Raw genomic sequence first — 14,639 nt, 5'->3', positions numbered from 1 at the left:
AAAAAAAAAAAAAAAAAAAAAAAAAAAAAGACAGGAGAGCTCATGTGGGCCAGGAAGGGTGGAGTCCTCTGTGTCTCCTACTGGTCAGAGAGCTCCTTTGGGGCGGCATGAGGAGGTGCGGGTGGGAATGGGCTCAGAAATCCAAGCCTGTGAAATCCACAGTCTCCTACAGGGAGGCTTGACTTCTCCAGGCAAATTCTCAGTGTGAAAAGAAGCCTGAACAACCAGGGCTGTGGTCTTGCCTTGGCCACTTCTAACGTGGGCCTGGGCAAATAACTGACCCATCCTAAGCCTCAGTTTCCTCATCTGTAGAATGGGGACACCAGCATTGCTCCTGCCTTCTGAACAGGCCTGTTGTAAGGATGACATGGGATGGCAGATGTCACTTGTGATGACCTGTGTTCAAGCTCCTTATCAGCTGGAGATGCTGTGCCCAGATAAAGGATTGGGTGTGTCTGACTCAGCTGAGGCAGGTGCAGGGACCATGATTTAAGACCAAACAGGCTCAGCTTCTCATGGGTCCTCCTCAGCTATTCTCCCCGGGGGCAAGGAGTGTGCAGTCCAGAGGCATGGTGATACACCGTGATGATGAGGCTGGTTGGGTTGCTGGTGGCCTCTAGGTTCCCTTCTCCCCAGTTTTCTCGTGTTCCTTACCACTCAGTCTTTGAGAGGCTTGGAGGCATTGTTTTTCTCTCATGTTCTCTCCTTATTTATTTATTTATTTTTGAGATGGAGTCTCGCTTTGTCACCCAGGCTGGAGTGCAGTGGTGTGATCTTGGATCACTGCAACTGCTGCCTCCTGGGTTCAAGCAATCCTCCTGCTTCAGCCTCCTGAGTAGCTGGGACCACAGGCATGTGCCACCACGCCTGGCTAATTTTTTGTTTTTTTAGTAGAGACAGGGTTTCACCATGTTGGCCAGGCTGGTCTCGATCTCCTGACCTCGTGATCCGCCTGCCTCGGCCTCCCAAAGTGCTGGGATTATAGGCGTGAGCCATGGCGCCAGGCTCTCCTTATTTACAATCAAAATGTTCCTGAGAAGAAATGCTGTGAAGCAGTCTTCTTGCTAAGCCTTTCCAGAGCTAAGTTCTGGCTCCTGCAGAGCCCTCGTCATTGAGGAGAGGAGGCTGTTCTCAAGGCATGGCAAGCAAAGGTGTCTGTCTCTACACTAGGACTGTGTGTCCCAGGCCCACGAGTGCTCTGACAGTCCTGTAGCTCATCTCCTTCCACCCTGCAGGGGACTGGGGACAAGGGCCAGGCCCAGCCTGTGTATGTTCCTGGGTTTGTTCCAGCAGCTGGGCAGTTACTGCAGAGACAGCTTTGGTGTAAAGAAGAAAACAGTTCTGCTTCCGGTCAAGATGGAGAAATGGGGACTGATATGTCTGCCTCCTAGAACAATAACAACAAGCTGAAGACTAGTTTCCGAGACACTGGACAAGATACAGTGAAGGACAGTGATCCCCCAGTGATGGTCATATAGGAGCTGCACGGTCGTTTCAGCTGACTGTCTTGAGGAAGTTTTCAGGCCATGGTGCAGGGACCCCAGGTCAAGCCTGGTGTAGTTCCTGAGTTGAGGAGACAGAGCTGAGAGGTGGGGAGCCAAGGTGGCTGGAGTTATAAGACAGAGCAATGGGGAGAAGACAGCTGGACAGAGAAAGAGCTCTACAGATACTCAGAGGGTCCCACTGAGCACTCAGCTGAGTACCGATCAGCACAAGCTTTGGAGGAAACCACCCAAGGCTGAGACGAGAACCCCTCGGAGGGATGAAGGACACAGCACTCGGCACCCTCACAGGGCCTGGAGTAGCTCAGTCCTCACAGTCGGACTGGAACAGGAACTCTTTACTGTTCATGGGGCACTGGGTAGAGCATGCGGAGTCTTGCCTTGGTAGCAGGAACAATCAGACCTAGAATAAATACAGCCCCGGGCACATTGGGGCTGTATTTATTGTAAAAGAAAATTTGTTAACATTATCATTTATACAGAAAATCTGACGGAATTGACACAAAATCTACTAAAACTAGTAAATGGATTTAGCAAGGCTGCAGGACACAAGATCAATGTACAAAAAATCGATTTTATTTCTATGCGCTAGCAACAATCAATCAGAAATTGAAAGAAAAATACCATTTTAAGAAGCATTGAAATATGAATGACATTGGCATACATCTAAGAAAAGATGTGCAAAATCCATACACTGAAAACCATAAACCATTGATGAAATTAAAGAAGTTCTAAATAAACGGAGAGAAATACCTTGTTTATGAGTCAGAAGGCCCAGTATTGTTAAGATGTCAATGAGTGCTGTATTAGTCCGTTCTCACGCTGCTATGAAGAAATACCCAAGATGGAGTAATTTATAAAGGAAAGAGGTTAGTTGACTCACAGTTCCACATGGCTGGGGAGGCCTCAGGAAACTTACAATCATGGTGGAAGACGCCTCTTCACAGGGCGGCAGGAGACAGAATGAGTGCAAGCGGGGAAATACCGGACACTCATAAAACCATCAGATCGCGTGAGACTCACCCATTATCATGAGAACAGCATGGGGAAAACCACCCCCATGGTCCAATTACCTCTACCTGGCCCTGCCCTTGACACATGAGGATTATAATTCGAGGTGATATTGGCATATCAATCCCTCAAACTGACTTATAGATTCAGTTCAATCCCGATCAAAATCCCAGCAGGCATTATTTTTTTCTTAGAAATTCACACTAATTCTAAAATTCATATAGAAATGTAAGGGGCCTAGAAGAGCCAATACAATTTTGAAAAAGAAGGACAAAGGACGGGAAGATTAACTGGTTTCAAGACTTACTAGGAAGCCATAACAATCACTATAATAGCTGTGGTAGGACTGGCATCAAGACAGGCCAAGAGATCCAAGAAACAGAATATCAAAACCAGAGATTATGACAACTGATTTTTGATAAGACTGCAGGGACAATTCAATGGGGGAAAGGATGATGTTTTAACAAGTAATAGTGGAATCATTGGACATTCATAAGGAGAAAAATAAACTTCAATCCATAGCTTGCCCCATGCACAAAAGCTAATTTGAGATAAATCGTGGAACCAAATATAAAACCTGAAACTACAGAACATCTAGAAGAAAGCATAGGAGAAAAAAATCTCTTTACATTTTAGCAAAGAAGACATAATAAATGCCAAATAACCACATGAATAGATTCTCAACATCATTAGTCACTAGGGAAATACAGATTAAAACCATAGCGAGCTACCACGACACACCTAGTCGAATGGCTAAAGTTATGAAGACTGACACCACCAAGGTTGAGGAGGCTGAAGAACTGCAATTCTCACCCACGGCTGATGGGAACATGAAGTCATGCAACCACTTTGGAAAACTGTTTGGCACTTATTTAGGGCGTTAAAATACACTTACCTTGAGATCCAGCCATTTCACCCAAGAGAAAAGAAAGAATATGTCCATGCACAGACTTGCACACACATATTCACAGCAGCTGTATCTGTAACAGCCCCAGACTGGAAACAGCCCACATGTCCTTCAAGGAGTGAATGAGTCAGCGCTTTGTAGCTCAATCCCCGCATGGAATACTACTTGGCCAGAACAAGGAAAAAAGTATTTCTATGTGCAACATCAGAGAAGAGCCTCCGAATAACTATGATGAGTGGAGGAAGGCAAGCAGAAAAGGAAGACGGATGCTACGATTCTATTTACATAAAACTCCAGAAAATATAAATATTCTACAGCGACAAGAAGCAGAGTCAGTACTTGCCTGGGAAGAGAGGATTGGGTGGGGTGTGAGGAAGAGATTACAAAGGGGCACAATGTAATGGTTGTGGGTGATGAACACAACCATTATCTTGATGGTGGTGATGGTGTCACGGGTATACATATATATCAAAGCTTATCAAATTGCATACTCTATGTGAAGTTTATCATACCCCCATTGTACTTCAATAAAGCTATTTAGAAAACATCCAAGTTTACGGGGCCAGGCAAATGACCGCATCAATACTTAGAGTACAAATGGATTTTTTTTTTTTTAGACGGAGTCTCGCTCTGTTGCCCAGGCTGGAGTGCAGTGGTGCAATCTCGGCTCATCGCAACCTCTGCCTCCCAGGTTCAAGCGATTCTCGTGCCTCAGCCTCCCGAGTAGGTGGGATTATAGGTGCCTGTCACCATGCCCGGCTAAGGTTTGTATTTTTAGTAGAGATGGAGTTCCACTACATCGGCCAGGCTGGTCTTGAATTCCTGACCTCAGGTGACATGCCCGCCTTGGCCTCCCAAAGTGTTGGGATTACAGGCGTGAGCCACCGCGCCTGGCCCCACAAATGGATTCTTTATTCTACTAACGACTCAGTAGGGGGCTCCTTCCGATGCTTCCCTGTAAAATAGATTCAGTTTACAGCAGTGGCATCTCAGGAGGAGGCTGTGTGAAGGCTGCTGCCCTACTCGTGGTGAACACTTGGGGGCGCCCGTGAGGCCAGCACCCGGCGGCATTCCTCTCTGCTCCCACGGAAAACTGCATCTAACCTTGACGACAGGGGCGCCCACTCGGTAGGGGGAACCCTGTTACACACGGCCCACTGTGGGAAGCCCGAGGCCCTGTGAAGGGGACCCCCTGGGCTCTCTTTGTCCACTTCCTGCTGGAAAGCCGGCTGGAAAGCCGGAAAGCGGGGAGCAGAGCCCGAGCTGCCTCTGCCCGCAGCCCTGAGTGGCTCCGAGGTGACCGGCTTCTAGGACGGAAGCACCCGGCTCAAGTCTAGCTCTAATGGCAGGTCTAGCTCCAGGCCATTTGGTCAGTGCCCACTTCTGAGCCAAGGGTGGGCTTAGGGCAAACGCAGTACAAAAAAGAGTGCCCAACTTTTCTAGTTTTAGCTGAAGAAGACTTCATACTCCTTTAACCCCGACGGATCTACTTTCTGGTCCTGGTTTTTGAAAAACGCTGTGCTGGCCTTGTACACACACCACCCAAGGCCCAGGACCTAGCAGAAGAGAGGCCCCCTGAGGGCGGAGGGCTGCAAATTCGTGGCAAGTCTGCATTTTCTAATTTTGTTCTCAATAAATACACATTACAGATGATCTCCAACTTACGAAGGTTTGACTTACAATTGACTTAGAATTTTTCGACTTTATGTTCGTTGGGTTTTTTAGGGGTATTAAATGCTTTTTTTTTTTTTTTTTTTGAGACGGAGTCTTGCTCTGTTGACCAGGCTGGAGTGCAATGGTGTGATCTTAGCTCATGCAACCTCCGCCTCCCGGGTTCAAGCGATTCTCCCGCCTCAGCCTACCAGTAGCTCGGACTACAGATGCCCGCCGCCATGCCTGGCTAATTTTTATATTTTTTGTAGAGATGGGGTTTCGCCATGTTGGCCAGGCTGGTCTTGAACTCCTGACTTCAGGTGATCTGCCCACCTTGGCCTCCCAAAGTACTGGGAATACAAGCATGAGCCACCACGGTCGGTCCATTAAATGCATTTTTGACTTACAATATTTTCACCTTATGATGGGTTTATCAGGACTTAACCCCATCGAAACTCCAGAAGCATCGTATTTGTATAATACTCTCCCTAAAGTAAAACTCTGCAAGTGAATCCGTGGAGGGGGTCAGCCACAGCTGGGTAATGGGGTTGGAGGTACGGAGCCATGAACCAATGGGCTCAGGCCATAGCAGCCAGTCCCCCAGCAAGGGTCAACACTGGGAACTGAGCCGATATCTGAAGCCCCTTTCCCCAAGGAGACCAGGCCATGGAGGTGAGTCGGACCACCCTGGACCAGCGAGCTGGGACTGCCTGAGGGATGGGTGGCCATGCACGGAGCAGCTAGGGTGGGGGACCTTGGGGTTGGGGGAGGGAAAGGATCAGGAAGGCAGCGACACTGCTTCTCAGGCCAGCCAGAATTGCCTAAAAACAATCGTCCTCCATCCTTACCCCATTTATCCATTTCCCCTTTAGCCCCTCTGGCCCCCAGTCCTGCTTTCCCCGGCACATTTTGGGCTCGCCCACGGGGGACAAGAGAGAAGATGACACAGAGGTGCTTAACAGCGCCAAGCTTTCCCTCCCCAGCCCCCAAACTCTTCCTCCCTCCAGTGGCTGGGAAATCCCAGAAACTCCGGGCTTTCATTATCAGCAGCTCCCAAGATGTTCAACATGCTCATATCTGTCAAAACTATTCAGGAAAATAGAGAAGTCTTTATACCTTTTATTCAGCCAATTTTCCCCGAGGCACTCTGGGCTCTCTAAGAAAAGAAAAAGAGAGAAAGGAGAGAGAATCACAATCAATGTTGTCATCATACATCTGGTTGCTGGCGATGCTATTTGCTCATCGACTAGGGAAGTCTGGAGGTGGAAGCATCATCTCCCTGGGAGTCCGAGGAAACCTGCCCGGGTTCACCTCTGGCTGCATCTGCATCTCAGGCATGGCTGGGAGGCAGCCTTTAGATAACAGGCAGAGATAAAGCAAAACAGGGCACGGGGCCGGGCGCGGTGGCTCAAGCCTGTCATCCCAGCACTTTGGGAGGCCGAGATGGGCGGATCACGAGGTCAGGAGATCAAGACCGTCCTGGCTAACACGGTGAAACCCCGTCTCTACTAAAAAATACAAAAAACGAGCCGGGCGAGGTGGCGGGTGCCTGTAGTCCCAGCTATTCGGGAGGCTGAGGCAGGAGAATGGCGTGAACCCGGGAGGCGGAGCTTGCAGTGAGCTGGGATCCGGCCACTGCACTCCAGCCTGGGAGACAGAGCGAGACTCCGTCTCAAAAAAAAAAAAAAAAAAAAAAAACAGGGCACGGTGGACCAGGCACCCAGAGGTTTCAGACTCATTTTCTCTGTTACTCTGGATGTTCCTTTCTTTCCCCCTCTCTTTCTTTCCATTGCCTCAAACTCCAAGCAATCCCTTTCCTCTTCTCCTAGCACCCTACCACCTGGTTTGAGGTTGTCCACAAATGCAGGCCTTGTGGCTTGTTGATGGTGACATTTTGTTCACACTGGGTTTCCTCTGCCAGGCTGCAGGGACTTGCTGGGGGATTTGCTTCCTCCTCCAGGTGTAGGGCGGGGGTCACTGTCGCTTTGAGTGCAGTCATGGCATGCACATTCATTTTATTTATTTATTTAATTTGTTTCTGGAGACGGAGTCTCACTCTGTCGCCCAGTCTGGAGTGCCATGGTGTGATCTTGGCTCACTGCAACCTCTGCCTCCCAGGTTCGAGCGATTCTTGTGCCTCAGCCGCCCGACTAGCTGGGAGTACAGATGTGTGCCACCGCGCCCAGCTAATTTTTTGTATTTTTAGTAGAGACGGGGTCTCACCATGTTACCCAGGGTGGCCTCGACCTCCTGAGCTCAGGCAATCCACCCGCCTCAGCCTGCATGTTCATTTTATGTTATTAAAGAAAAGTCATTTAGCAAGTTCTAAATCCCATCAAACACATAATTCTAGAGGCAATCGTTGTGTGTTACTGTGAGTCAGGTGCACCTACCAGCAGCAGGAACGGCTCAGTGATATGGACAGACTGGCAAGGACCACCACTCACTCACTTTATGATCCAGGGCCCGGGGCCAGGGTATCCGCTCCTGCCTAAGTCACAAAGCTAGCTCCCCAGGGCCTGGGACTTCACACGCGTGCCTGGACACCTTCCTTTTCTTACTTAGTAGGTCATTGAGGAGTTTAGGAACAAAGGGGTATGTGTACAGTGTGCTTTAAACAAACTTAGATTTTCTTCCTTTGTTTTAGTAATGTTTCATAATTTTCTGTGTACATGACTTGCACATTTTTAAATTGTAAAATGCACATAACATAAAATGTGCAATTTTAACCATTTCCGAATGTACAATTCAGTGGTATTGAGTACATTCACACTGCTGTCAATTACCACTGCTCTCTGATGCCTGAACCTTTTCGTCACTTCAAAAAGAACATCCGTAGCTGTTAAGACGCCACTCCCTGCCCCCGGCCTCCCGTGCAAAAGTGTGTGTGTGCGTATTTTTTTAAAACTTAGTGTAAAAACTAAAAGCAAGTGAAAAGCTTCTGGAATTGAAAGATGGTCAGACTGGTCCTCTTTCTTCGGATCTAGAAAAATCACCACCACTGTCCTCATCCATATCACTGTAAAAAGGTAACCACGGTCATTTCGTTTGCATGGTTTATGAGCCAGGCGCTTCCTGTACATTGCTTCATTGAGCCCTCCCAACAGCTCTAGCAGGCAGGCACACTTCTTACTCTTCCCATTCTTCAGATAAAGAAACCAAGGCCCCAGCTGGCGAAGCGACTGTGACCACAGTAACTGGGTCCGCCGGCCTGTCCCCCAGAGCAGGTTACCCAAGCTGCCTGTCTCACCCGCAGGTGGAAAGGAGTACCCGACCCTGCGGGAGGCGAGCATGAATGGCCACAGAACACGGAACTGCATAGGGCCTGGCTTCCCTGCTGGGTTTGTGCAGATCACAATGGCAGTATTGGGTACATCATAGGCGGGCCCCTCCCAGCCGCATCAGGGAGGGCTATGGGCCATGGAACAGCTGAACTTGAACTGGGTACTGGGCAGGCCATTTCCAAGGTAGCTCTGTGGAGTCCCTGTTCTCCTCCCCAGTAAAATGGCAAAGGTAACTTCTGGCCCATGGAGCCGTTTCCACACACAGCTCACAAAGTGACGCTGAGAAGGGCAGGTGTGATTGGAAGGCACTGCCAGTGAGAGAGTCACTTCGAAAGGAAATGCGTCATCTGAGCGGCTTGCACCAACTGCTGCCTTCGTTAATTTGGGGGATTTTTTCTTTTTTTGAGACGGAGTCTCGCTCTGTTGCCCGGGCTGGAGTGCAATGGTGCGATCTCAGCTCACTGCAACCTCCGCCTCTCCGGTTCAAGCGATTCTCCTGCCTCAGCCTCCGAAGCAGCTGGGATTACAGGCATGCGCCACCATGCCTGGCTATTTTTTGTATTTTTAGTAGAGATGGGGTTTTACCATGTTGGTCAGGCTGGTCTTGAACACCTGACCTGAGGCGATCCACCTGCCTTGCCCTCCCCGAGTGCTGGGATTATGGTGTGAGCCACCGCACCCAGCTGGATTTTCTTATTGGTGATTTCTTTTCCTGAAGTGAGTTCTTTTTCCAATTCAATACAATTTGGTTCCATTGAATCCAGCCCCACTGAACAAACACACAGCCAGGCACGTGGATCTGGAGCCAGGTCCGGAGCCTTGGAAGAGTATGTCTGTGGCTCTGCTGGAGGCAGGCTCGGGCCCGTGGGCTGAGAAGGTGAAGCAGGACTAAGCCAAGGATTCAGGGCTTCACCGCTCTTCCCGAACACCTCTGTGTCTCCTGTCCTTTCTCCTCTACTGGCCCAGGCTCTGTGCCCAAGTCCTCAGATTTCCTCCCAGCACAATAACACCTTTCAGCTCTGGAATTCCCAGTCTTTGGGGCCACATCAGCCCAGATGGGAGCTGGCAGAGCACCCTGTTCACCCCACCCCATCCACCCAGCTTCCCTGCCTCTGCCAACCCTTCTCTCCTGAGAGATTGCTGGCATCCCTCGAGTTCTCTTAAATGTGTCACACACTTACGAGTGTTTTTATTTGGTCAAGGTGAAATATGTCCTATCTGCACTGTGTGAACCCAGGGGTTGCAGTGGCATCTGGAGGCCTGGAGGCTGGGCCCCATTTCAATCACCAAAGAGTCCTCATTTTTGAAAGCTCCAGTACTAGAGGGAGGGTCAAAGAGCCAGTCAAGCCTGATGCCTCAACCACAGGGTCCAACCTGTTTTCCTGGCTCTTCGGGCCAGGAGCTCCCCAAGCCCAGCTTTGTCCTCCATCCTTTCACAGAACCTCCAGGGTCATGAAATTCCCTGCACCTCCCGGGAGGCCCTTGCGCATGGAAAGGAAGGTGGTCTCCGTGCGGAGCGGCCCACTCCTGCGGTGGCCTGGCTGCCCGTCCCTGGGATGGCGCCTGGCTTTGTGTTTCTGAGATGAATGCCGGCTCCCCATCCTCTTCTGTATTCCCAGCATTTTCTATGTCTCTGGTCCCTGCCCTACCTACCCAATCCTGGGGGTGGCGGAAGGAGGGAGGCCCCCGGGTTCATTCCCACTCCACGGGCCTTTTGGATGACATCCCACGGGCGTGCTCCCAGGGTCATGAAACACGGAGCTGATTCTCAACCTCACTGTTAGCAAACACTGCTCTCAGCCACTCAGCAGGATAATCAATTATGGTAATGTTTGCCTCCGTGAATCAGGTTCACGGTTCATGGAGGAACACAGGGATCAGCACAGTGGTGCCGACTTCCCCAAGTGCACGTGCAGTCACGCCCTTCAGCAAGGCCCAGACAGAGCAAGAACCGCCTGCCAGGCTCAGATTGTCTCCACACTCCCAGAGGGTGAGCGTCCAATGTGGAGCCCGTGGTCTGCCTTCCCACTAGACTGTGACATCCCCATGGGCAGAGGCCATATCTTAGAGGTTCCAGTGTCCCCAGACACTGGTGTGGGGCCCCCATGGACCAGAGGCATGGAAAGGAAAGGATGTTTATGAATGAACAATGGAATGGCCTTGTAACAGGTAAGCGTTTGCCTCCAGAGGTCAGAGCTGGACCCCTGTTTTGAAGCATGGGATAAGATCCTTTGAGAGTAATATTTGCTCTTGGGGAACCCCAGCCATGGATGTGCATTTATCCACCCGGAGAGGCCTTTTCTCATGTTCTCCCTTCTGTCCTGTCTCTCCTTTAGGCCCCTTGATTCCACCTGGCTCACAGCTCAACCTCCCACCTTCGCACCAGTCCCTCCAAAGACAAGGTCCTTGTGGGCTTCTCCCTGCAGTTCTCCTCAAGGACACATGATTCTGTCTTTATCGACTCCGTCCAAACAATGGAAGTCTCCCACCTCCCAAAGCCTTTAACCCTAGCTGTCTTCTGTCCATAAAACATCTCATTCTTCAGAAATTAAACTGGGGCTTGCTTATGTGGCCTTTGAAATGAAAAGCAGACGCGTCCCTTAGTACAACTTATCGTTAGTGGATCATGCAAGACAACTGGCTGGGAAAAAACCCTCATGTCGAAATCAGACCACTCCCACTCATCGGTGGCCCCTCAGCTTTGCCGTCACACATACGTCCCTTCTCTCCCCAGTTAGGTGCGAGTTACTTGATTATGGGGAAGGTCTAGAAAGGCACAGAGCAAGCGGAACATGGATTTCTGCATGGATGTGTCCCCAGCTCTTTGATAAAGTCAATGTATTAGCAGTGGCCATCACGTTTCTTGTTTATTGAACATCTACTGTGTCAGGCACTGAATATATATCATTGACCTCAAGTCAGCCCCATTAGGGACACATTCTTCTTCTTCTTCTTCTTTTTTTTTTGAGACGGAGTCTCGCTGTGTCACCCAGGCTGGAGTGCAATGGTGTGATCTCGGCTCACTGCAAGCTCCGCCTCCCGGTCTCATGCCATTCTCCTGTCTCAGCCTCTCGAGTAGCTGGGACTACAGGCGCCTGCCATCGCGCCCAGCTAATTTTTTGTATTTTTAGTAGAGACGGGGTTTCACCCATGGTCTCTATCTCCTGACCTCACGATCCGTCTGCCTCGGCCTCCCAAAGTGCTGGGATTACAGGCGTGAGCACTGTGCCCGACCCTAGGGATACATTCTTACCCTTGATTCCAATGAGAAAGGGGATGCTCTGATGTTTTTCCTGGTTGGTTTCACTTTACTTTTAAATTTTCAATTAAAAAAAATTTTTTTGAGCAGGATCTTGCTCTGTTGCCCAGGCTGGAGTGCAGTGGCACAATCATAGCTCACTGCAGCCTCGATCTCCAGGGCTCAAGTCACCTTCTTGCCTCAGCCTCCCAAGTAGCTGAGACTACAGGCATGCACCAACATGCCTGGCTGGCTGGATCTCTCTCTTTCTCTCTCTCTCTTATTTTTTTTTTTTGGGTAGATTTGGGGGGGGGGGGGGGTCTCAGCATGTTGCCCAGCTTGGTCTTGAACTCCTGGCCTCAAGTGATCCTCCCACTTCGGCCTTCCAATGTGTTGGGGCTACAGGTGTGAACCACGGCACTCGGCCTGTTTCACTTTAAGTTTGAGCCCTCTGTGTAACGCCATCCTGCGCTTCTCGGGAGGTGATATGTGGAGATTCCATCATTCTGGGACACCTGCACCTCTTCTTAACTCCACTGACAAGAACAACTGAATCAGCCGCAGATGGGATTCAGGCTGGGAAGAGGGGCAGGGAAAAATGGGGCCTGTCCTAGTGCCAGGGTTTAGGGGAGCACACCTAACTGATATTGATGTGGACAGTGCTGAGGAAGATGACTGTGACCACATGGAGCTGTTTGTGCGGGAGGAAGCTTGATTGCCTGAAGCAGGGAGATGGTTTTTGTCACTTTGGCTGCCATGATAATACCATAGGCTGCCGGCTTAAACAACAGAAATGTGTTTCTCCCAGTTCTGGAGGCTGGAAGTCTGTGATTAGGGAGCAGCGTGGTTGGGTGCTGGTGAGGGCTCTTGTCCTGGCTTGTAGACAGACGCCTTCTCACTGCGTCTTCACGTGGCAAGGAGACAGTGTGAAAGCAGGCTCCCTGGTGTATGTTCTTGTAAGGGCACTAACCCCATTGCAAAGGGACCCTCCCTTATGACCTCATCTAACCCTAATCACCTCCCAAAGGCCCCATCTCCAGATACTATCGCTTGGGGGGTTAGGGCTTCCATATAGGAATTTTGAGGAGTGACCGATATTCAGTCCAGCACAGTTTCCACATATTCACTCTATTCTTCTTCCGTGTTTTCCTAAATGTGCAGTGACGGTGCTTGGACCTAGTTTATGGTCAGAGTAGATTTATTCCTGCAGCAGAGGCACTGGTGCCAGGAAAGACCCCGGGAGCTCTGGTTCCCAGCGCGCTGCCGATGCTGGTGAAGGGGGTGCTACCTGAGGAGCCCCGGGGTTGGGGGCAGGCCGTGTGGAGGGTCCTCGAGGCAGCTTTGAGAAACTCCCTGTGCACCACTCTCTTGTGTTACTTCGGATGTTCTGAAACGATCTGTTTGTGCTCTTTCCCTAAGGGGAACTGGAGGTGAGGGGTGCAATTTTATAAATAAAAAATCAACTGTGGAGGCTTAAACCTGGCTTGTGATGATGGTGATCAGAGCAGGAGAGCCACATCTATTTAATGTGATGTTTTCCTCCTTCTTCTGAATAGAAATTTGCCTTTAGAGAGGAAAGGAGGGGAGAGAAAAGGAGAGGGGAGGGAAGGGGAAGGGAGCACAGGGCAGGGGAGGGCAGGGGAGGGATCCAGCTTATGGCTCTGAGCCATCATTAGCGAGACCAGGGAGTTCTGGCAGGTATCACAGTGGCCACTGGAGTGGCTTTGGATTTTGAGCACACAGCCCATACTTAGGCCCATGGGAAGGGCCATCCCCTTATTGGGCCTCCACAGGGCAGCAGGGCAGGGGTTAGGGGTCACATGCTGCGCTCAGAGCAGTTTGGCCTCCTCTCCCAGGAAGCCCGGACAGGGCTCCCCAGCAACCTGCCTGGAGTCCCACCTTCAAGGTCCTTCCAGGCACTCTAGGTCTTTAGCTCTGCTCCAGTGGGGCCTTACTCCCCCTCTGCCTGCGTGGACACTGCTGTGGGCCCTGTGACAGCAGCATGCACGCCTAGTGCTTGCTGAATGCGTGCCAGGCTACCTGCTGGGGACTGTGCTTTTCTGGGGTTATGCCATTGATGATGTCATTTCAGCTTTACAACCACCCCAGGGGGCAGGCACTACGATCACTTCTAGTTTCCAGAATCAAATGTGAAGCTTGGGGAAGCGAAGCAGCTTGCCCTAAATGCCACAGCTGGTAGCGGCTGCAGCTGGAGTTTGCGTCGAGACCCACCTGACCACAAGCTTGTGCTTAGAGCTGATTATTCTGCTCAGGCTGAGCACTCCCGGGTAAAGCCTGGAGCGTCAGAGTGAGCAGGGGGCAAAGCAACGTGGCCCCGGGAGCAAACCCACTGTGCTCCTTTTGCTCATTGCCGGGTCTAACTCCAACCTGCCTCCCACCCCAGCACATGTGCAGCCTCAACGCCAAACATCAGCCCAAACCTTCCGTGGCCAGTTGACTCTTCCAGCTGTGGGGGCTTTGCAAGGCCCATATGCCTTTGCCCAGGGGTGCCATTTGGGACTGCGGACTCGACCACAGTTAATTGCTTGGGTGATATATTAGAGGTTCTGTCTGGTGGGATGAGGTCAGCAGGCACCTGGCTGCCCTCAGGTGGGAGGGCGTGGGGAAGGTGCTGGCTTTGCATGAGCAGAACTTAGCGCACACCTGTGGGCTGAACGGAACTCACTGGCCCACCCCTGAGAGGCATTGATGACACATGCCACGGTAGCCTCACACAATCGGACTCTGAGAAAGACTGTTCAGACCAAAGGACCCCAGGAAAATGGTTGTTCCTTTGACATGTATTTGGAAGCTACTTTTTTGTTTTGTTTGAATTTTCTGTGGTAAACACCCATAACATAAAATGTACCATTTTAACCATCTTTAGGTGCACAGTTCAGTGGCATGAGGCACCTCACACTATTCACCCATTCCCACCACTCCCCCCCCCCACCCACTTCTACTCCCACCACCTACTCCCACTCCCACAGCCCGTCTCCACTCCCACTGCCCGTCCCCACTCCCACCACCCACCCCCACTCCCA

At 50.7% G+C, this 14,639-nt stretch overlaps 1 protein-coding gene and 1 long non-coding RNA gene across 11 annotated transcripts in view; one reads left to right on the top strand and one right to left on the bottom strand.

Moving 5' to 3' along the window:
* Positions 1-14,639, bottom strand: part of RBFOX3 (RNA binding fox-1 homolog 3) — a 546,061-nt gene that overhangs the window by 143,026 nt on the left and 388,396 nt on the right. For 9 of the 10 annotated variants that reach the window (XM_017879339.1, XM_017879334.1, XM_017879347.1 and 6 more), the window contains one exon: positions 6,190-6,229. The exons of the other annotated variant lie outside the window; for it this stretch is intronic. The gene's annotated coding sequence lies outside the window, so the exon portion shown is untranslated. The remainder of the gene's footprint in view (positions 1-6,189; positions 6,230-14,639) is intronic. 10 annotated transcript variants of the gene reach the window in all.
* On the top strand, positions 8,497-10,754 carry LOC108534168 (uncharacterized). Its single transcript, XR_001886902.1, has 3 exons — positions 8,497-8,586; positions 10,207-10,347; positions 10,694-10,754. It is a non-coding gene; the product is annotated as an uncharacterized LOC108534168 (long non-coding RNA).

Source organism: Rhinopithecus bieti, unplaced genomic scaffold (assembly GCF_001698545.2).
Source record: "Rhinopithecus bieti isolate Rb0 unplaced genomic scaffold, ASM169854v2 scaffold_9899, whole genome shotgun sequence".
Classification (NCBI taxonomy): domain Eukaryota; kingdom Metazoa; phylum Chordata; class Mammalia; order Primates; family Cercopithecidae; genus Rhinopithecus; species Rhinopithecus bieti.
This window is presented reverse-complemented; position numbering and strand designations above follow the sequence as displayed.